The 7370-nt window shown below is 37.6% G+C and overlaps 1 long non-coding RNA gene across 1 annotated transcript; it reads right to left on the bottom strand.

Annotated features, from left to right (window-relative positions):
• Window positions 1-1815: 1815 nt before the first annotated feature.
• Window positions 1816-7115, bottom strand: LOC311430145. Its single transcript, XR_014688591.1, has 3 exons — window positions 7073-7115; window positions 5044-5199; window positions 1816-1858 (listed from the first exon to the last, which is right to left on the bottom strand). It is a non-coding gene; the product is annotated as an uncharacterized lncRNA (long non-coding RNA).
• Between the last annotated feature and the right edge of the window lie 255 nt (window positions 7116-7370).

Below are 7370 nucleotides of genomic sequence, written 5' to 3'. Positions count from 1 at the left end.
GAATAAATAAATAAATAAATAAATATTTAAAGAAGTTATTTTGTGTTGTAAAAACTTCACAGTAAACACTTTCACTGCAAAATACAATATAGTAGTAGGTCTATCACAAGAACTATGCATTTGATACATACATGAATGTTTTCAATTTGGTTACATTATTTGCTTACAAAAATGGACAATGGATTTAGCATTGGCAGTTTTGTCCCTGCTACCCATAAAATAATAGCACTTCTCCTGCTGTCCCTTTAGTGTTTCAGATAAACAATTTCTATTGACAAGGTTTTCTATTTGGATGGGCTGTTTGCATTAAAAGGGGAAACAACTGTCAAAGAAGTCTTCTTAACAGATACCAAAAAAAAAAAAAGAAAAAAAAAAAAAGAAAAAAAAAGAAAAAAAAAAAAAAAAAAAGCTTATCATGGATTAAACTTTGTATCACTTTGTCTGAAGTAAAGAGGAGATAATAGGAGACATGGGGATATATGCAATGAAGAGAAACAATACAATGTTTCTTAGGGGTTAATCCAGGTCTGCCACTGAATACAACAAAGTTAATCTGATCAGAAGAGGCTTTAGGCTAAATTCTAGGGGAAAACTTGTCACTTTATGATCCAGTTGTAGTAAATTAAAGCCTATGTTTACAAAGAAGATTTTCGATCTGGGATCCATTGGGGCAGAATTTACCTCCGTGATTTCTTCCTTGTTCAACACACCAGGGGTCTTGTAGCCTGATAAATGATTTTTCAAAGATCTTCATTGTTACCTTCTTTTTTTCTTTCTGGAAAAGAACAAGTGTTACAAAAAGCATACTTAAGAAAGCACACAACTTTGACCTAAGGGCAAGAAGTTTTTGATGGTAAGGACTTCGTGGTTTGCTTGTCAAATTTTCAACTCAACAACAGTAATCTTCTTGGTTATCTGTATAACTGAATACAAAATACATCACTCTCTTTATGCAAAAAAGTGAATCACACTCACTGGCAGGAATTTCTTTAATACAGCAAGGAGTTACACCTTCTTATGACACCCATATACCAATGATGCAGGTAGTCTTCATCCCCTCAGCTCATGAATCCTCATCTTTGGGACCAGGACAGATGATAATGAGTTAGGACTATAGCCTGTATATGACTGTACTGTTTCTCATAGTGATAGAAATTCCCTTTTTCTGGAAGAGCTGAATAAATTGCCTGAACTGTGCTTTCAGCCCATGAGACACCAGGCATGGACATTAACATTGATATGATCTCTAAACACAAAGGTAGCAAACTGAACTATATCAAACTCTTTAAATAACTCACCAGAGTAAAAAGATATGCTGTAAGGCAGATAACAAAGAGACAAATGGCTGATATGTCTTCAGCTTCAGCAGTAAGTTCATAGTTCAAGAGCCCTGTAGAATGGGGTGGGGGAAGGGAAGTAGGAACATATTACTAGCCTGTTGAGAAGATCAGTTGCTAAAGCTGTATAATTATATGTATGTGTATATATATATATATATATGCTTTTTAACTCATTAATCTAACAAATTTTCAACAAAAGACAAGGTGTCACTGTATCTGCAATTGCATCAGATCATTTTTCTCGCACGTGACTGAAGTAAATGTATTAAATTACCTTTTGAATCAATAGCTGATTGACTGCTTCAGTGTTGATTATGTCCTCCATTTAACTCTGTGCTCAGATTGCTAATTTTAACCTTTTCTTAGGTGGTTTTACTTGATAGACATATGCTCATGTGACCAACTTGACCAGATAAGTGATGTCTAGTAATTCCACTAGGCAGTTATGAGATGTTAAACTTTGTTCTGCCATTAGACCAACATCTAAATCACTTCGGAAATCCTTGTCTGTTCCTCAACTGTAAGATGAAGACAATGTTAAAGAAATAAAAATAAAAATCTGTAGGGGTAAGGATGTAGAAAATATTGAGACATTCAGAGCTCTTATTGAAGGCTGCAACATTGTCATAGATTCACTGCTATTTCCATATTATTTATGTTATTTATGTATGACCATGTTATTTCACTGCATCAGATTACTTGTAACTCCAGTGTCCATACAGTAGTGGAAGCAACAGAAAGACAAATAGATAAAACAAAACAAACAAACAAAACCTCACACATGAAATTTGTTCACATGCCAGAAACATGAAAGGAATTTTCAATAGCAACCATGGGTAAAATGTAGATTGTTGTATGGGCAGTTTTCCCTTTTTTTCTCTTTTTTGCTATCTTCTTCTCCAGCTGTTCATGATTTTGCCATCTATACAGTAACTTTTGTAACTACTATTTCTAGAAACTGTGTATGGAGAGAATGGCCATGGTAGAGTCAGAGGTGTTATTGGTTGTCTTCCAGGATAGAGTCAGTGATGTCTAGAGAAATGGATCTGAAGAATGAAGTGAGAGAGAATGAGGTAGCAGAAGGGACAGAAGAACTGTGTGTAGCAGCATCATGTCTATGGTACGTGCTAACAGTGCTGATATGAGACTTACAATCCTGCAGCCAGACCAAGTGAGAGAACGCATAGCACCATTTTGAGGTAATAGGCACAACAGGTAACCAGCAAAGCCAAGGAAAAGGAAAAGACTGCATGTGAACTAGCTACAGACAACAGGAAAAGTTCACAAGCTCCAGAATGTGTAATTTAATATGTTCTTATTTGCCAATAAAAGATATATTTTTTGGCCCTGGAAAACTTCTAGTTTAAGATTGTCTATCTTGTCTCATGACCCTAGGACTTCTACTACTCTTAGAAGGTTTCTGCTGGTGCCCAAGACAGAACACTATGCTGGGACAGCAGTGGACAGTAGGGCTGGGTGATGGTGGATCTGCTAGGCAACTGAGGGCAGAAAAGCATCCAGGATTAAGAACACATGCTGATGGTAAAGAACACAATTTGCAACAGACTTTGATCCCAGCAGACAGGTGATATTTAGAAAGATCATCCAATTACTTGGTGTCTCAGGCAGCTTTGTCCCAGCCATTTGAAATCATGTCTAGAAGAATCATTCATAAAGAAACATGCTAGTTTCTAAAGTGAATACATGTTTCTGTAGTGAGACAGTCAAAGACAGGACAGATAAAACAGGTATAATTTTATAGAATTCATGAAGCCTACTAGAATACCTAGAAACATGTGATCATGTCACCTGAAAAGAAGTCTTATCCATCTTGGGTCCACACTAGGCAGAGCCAAAACTTTAATAGGAGCTCTCTTTCCACTCCCTCCCAAAATGAGTTTCTCTTAGCAGAGGAGACAGTTAATTTTCATCAAAATTGTACTCATGTGCTTGCCAGTATGCAGGCAATATGGACAGCCAATTATCTGAGTGTGAACTAGAGTATGAGCTAACACAAACAAGCTCATACCCCTATGAATCCTAATTGTCTACAGTATCAATAATGGACTGAACAGTTGCCATACTGTCTTTTGAACACCTTTGTCACCAAACATCTCCTCCAGGAAGATATCCAGTAACATATGACCTCCTAGAAAAGAAGCTGACCAAGTATACCATGGTACTCAAAGGGGAAAATAACACCTTTAAATATGTTTCAGTATTTCATGCAAAGCTGTTGGCTTGATTCCTCAATGCATGACATTTTGGTAAAGATATTTACAGATATGCATAGAAGGAGAGGTAGATAGCAAACTGAGTGAAAAAGTTTTGCGTTCACTTCACTGACAAATAAACAATCCTGTGCAATTTGAGGCAGAGCAGAATCATGTCCCTAGAGGTCTGAAAGATCCCAATGTAGTCTGTGAAAGTACTAACAGTATAAAATATATTTTGCTTATGGCTTTCAGGAAGTCAGTGATAGGAACTTTAAAAAAAAAATGCTTTTATACCTTCTGGTATACAGGAAGCTGTTTATCTGTCACAGCCTCCACTATCTCTAAGACTAGATTTCATGATAAAGAGGTTTTCTGGCTGAGATATAAGAGTGTTACACAAAAGATACAAAAAGCTTGATTCTCTTTTCCCTGCTAACTCTACTGAATGGCAGAGAAATTACCCCCAATTTGCATCAGCATATACTAAGGCTGAATCAGCCAAAGGCTTCTCATCCAACCAAGATTCAAACAGCAGAAAAAAAAAAAAAAAAAAAAAAAAAGTGTGCAGGTATAGAGCAAATTAGTGGATTCACAAAACGCATACAATTTCCATTTGTAGGCTTTTGGCTTTTTGTGTTTTGTTTTGTTTCATTTTTGTGTTTTTTTGTTTTGTTTTGTTTTGTTTTGTTTTAGAAACGGATGACTGAGTAAACCAAAAGCCATGATGGGCAGAGTTGAAATGTAAAAGGACAGTAATGTTAAGATGAGTTAAAAGCTCTTTTTGACCCTATCCTTAACACCATCTCACTAAATGCTTCCCTGTGAACTTTTTGTGTTGTATTCAGTTTACTGAAATAGGGGATAGAGAGGCCAAGCCAAGGATCTATCCCGCTTCATTGAGTAAAGCTAGCCTACCGGGGAAGGTGATGGGTTAGAAGTTAATACAAATGACAGTTCTAAGACAAAGTTAGCCAGTGCCTTCCTGTAGAGCCCTGTAGCAAGAAGGGGACCCCCTGCCGATTCCACTTCTTTACATTTCCTTTTGCTTTCCTTCCCCTTATCTGGAGGTCCTGCCATGCCAGACCAGGGGATCCTTATTAAAATACAATCTGCTGTCACTAATAGAAGTGAGCAAAGCCTCATTAGCACAAGGGTTAGAAGAGGACTAGCTCTAATTACAGCTCACTTAGAAGAGACAATCAAATGAATAGATAAACTCTTCGAGAGAAGTCATTTTTTACTTGCATTTGGACAAGAGTGGATTTCTTCTATATACTCTACCAAAAGGAAGCAAATTCATCTCAGTTCTATTGACAGGGTTTGTTCTGTTTGTGTATGTGTGTGTTTTTCTTTTCCCCACAGAAATACTTTCATCAGACATTTTCTGCTAGAAGACGTTTAAGTTGGCCGGGTGGGTGGCTGAGGGAGTGCTTGTGTTATTTGTGCCTGTGTTTGCCAGCAAAGGCACACTCTGCAGCACTTACTACCTCCCATCACAGATTCATCTGGAGAGGGACAGGCTGTAGATTCAGATCCGTCATAAAAGAACTCTTCCTTCCATGTGCACACAATTGGTAATGAAATGGTCCATTGCAATGTTTAGAGTGCAGTTGTCATGAAGCAGGCAGATTACTGTTTCTCCTCTGGGTAGACATATCAGGGAAAAATATAGAAATGTAATAAGCACTGTGAGTCAAAAACACAGAGATTGTAATTTTTAAATGTTTAGTTTCACCTTCATCCTGCTCTAGCTTTCCCCCTGAATGGCTAGAGAGAAAAGAACAGACATAAAGTTGTTAGGAAAGAAAAACATTTTTTGATGTAAATTTTTTTTCATAATTTTGGGGAGAATTACTCAGATTTTGTACACCTCTAAAGAATTTTCTTATTTTGCCACCACATCACACACAATTTTAGTCTTCTAATCTAGAGTGATAATATCCTCCAAGCACTAGGCCCTGGTTGACCTGGTCCCGTCCAAGTTTCTGACCAAAGTCATCCAAATTCTCCCAGTTTCTGCATTACAGTGTTTTTGCTGTTGTGGTATTTTGTTTATTTATTTGTCTGTTTGTTTGTTTTTCCCCATGCCTTCAGGTTCTCCGATCCCTACAGAAATACTCATCAGATCTATATAAGATACATAGGATAAATATTTGGAAAATACTTTCTAGAATCAGTGTTTATTATTTTATGATTCGTGCCAGTTATCAATCTTATTTAAAGCCATAATAATGGAAGTAATTTGGAAGGAAATGCAGGTTTTATGCCATGCCAATAACAGGTGAATTTAACCAGAGCAGATGTTACAATATTATTATTTTAGAGTCAGATTGCAAGTTACTGGGAAGATTCTGAATCAAACCAGTGATCTGTTTAACACAGTTATTTGTTTCTGACAGTGTGTTGTACTGGTTGTAAATGCAAAATGTGAGGGGACTTATTGTTTCTGAGTCTTATCCATTACTTTGCTGTTAGTTTATGTTGTGCTGTCACGTCTTCTATGCATGGGGTCAGACTATGTTCTATCTAATTTAGGAAGCCTCCAGACTGGTTTTCCTACATGCAGCTAAGGAAAAGAATTGCAGCAAAGAGGGTGAAAATACAATGACCACAGCTGATTTAGAAACTGTTTGCTGCATGAAAGGAAGAGGACTGTTTTCCTTTTGCAGCCTTACTTTGACGTATAAAGAGAGGAATCTCCTCTGACTGTGTTCCTTGCTTTCTGCACCACCACTGCACCAATACTGGCCCCTGACTTCTTGTTAAGATGCATCCCAGTCCCAAACAAGAATCATGAGAGTTATTTTTATGTTTTGTTTTGTTTTGTTTTCTGATGTGAAAAGTTATCAGACTTTCTTCCTAAGAGGACTAACCCTCTGCAGGAGACTAATATTCTGACTGCCCATCTAAGACAAACATTATCTAAAATCATGCCTTTTTACAGGGTTTACACAGAAAAGAGCAGTTGTATTTTAAATGAAAATACTACAAATAATAGTGCTAGATTTTTTGCTCATTACAATAGTTTTCATTACAAAAGTTGTCTTTAGTACTATTTTGCTCTTTAAGAGGCTCTCAAAGTTAGTGGGCACAGCACATAACACAGAGCAGAGCCACACCAGGGGGCAATCCTGTCAACACCATGTGCAATGCAAATTTAACTTGCTGGTCCTGAGACAGCAGTTACAAGACCCTTTCTTCAACTCCATACCAAATAGACTAGGGGCATGTTTCTAATCTTTACAACTTAATGAAATGATTTCTGTGAGTGTTATCTTCCCTCCAGAGAAGGGCTCTTCCATCCCAGAAAGTGAGACCCCAAAGCAATTTAATGGTTAGGCATTAAAAACTGGTTGAATTTACAAATCTGCTGTCCTAGGATTTGCAAGAGGAAAAGTGGTGGGAAAGGGCAGTTTAATGACCAAAAGTAGAGAAAGCAATCAGTCCTCCTGTCCAGAGGGTTCAGCTAAGATTTTCTCATCTCTTTGCTTGTTATGAGGCACAAAGGAAACTGACATTTTGCAGTGTCAGTCTGTGTGGGCCATTCCTGACAGAGCAGTTGGCTGCTGTGCACATCTGCCATTCAGCATGCTGCCTGTCACAGGCACAGGAATGCAGCAGTTCTGGAGGAAGAAGAAGGAAAAACTGGTCAGTATGGGAAACAGGGCAGAGAAGGGAAGAATGAGAGAGAATAATGAAGAAGTAGAAGGACACAGATACCTTGTATAAGTAATTGCTGGACTTGATAATCTGATGGTCTTTTCCAACCAAGTGGATTCTATGATTAACTGCTTGAGAGGGTTTGAGGTGAAAC

This window comes from Aythya ferina (assembly GCF_964211825.1).
Source record: "Aythya ferina genome assembly, chromosome: 1".
Lineage (NCBI taxonomy): Eukaryota > Metazoa > Chordata > Aves > Anseriformes > Anatidae > Aythya > Aythya ferina.
Note: the sequence above shows the minus strand (reverse complement) of the source record. Positions and strands in the feature narration are given on the sequence as shown.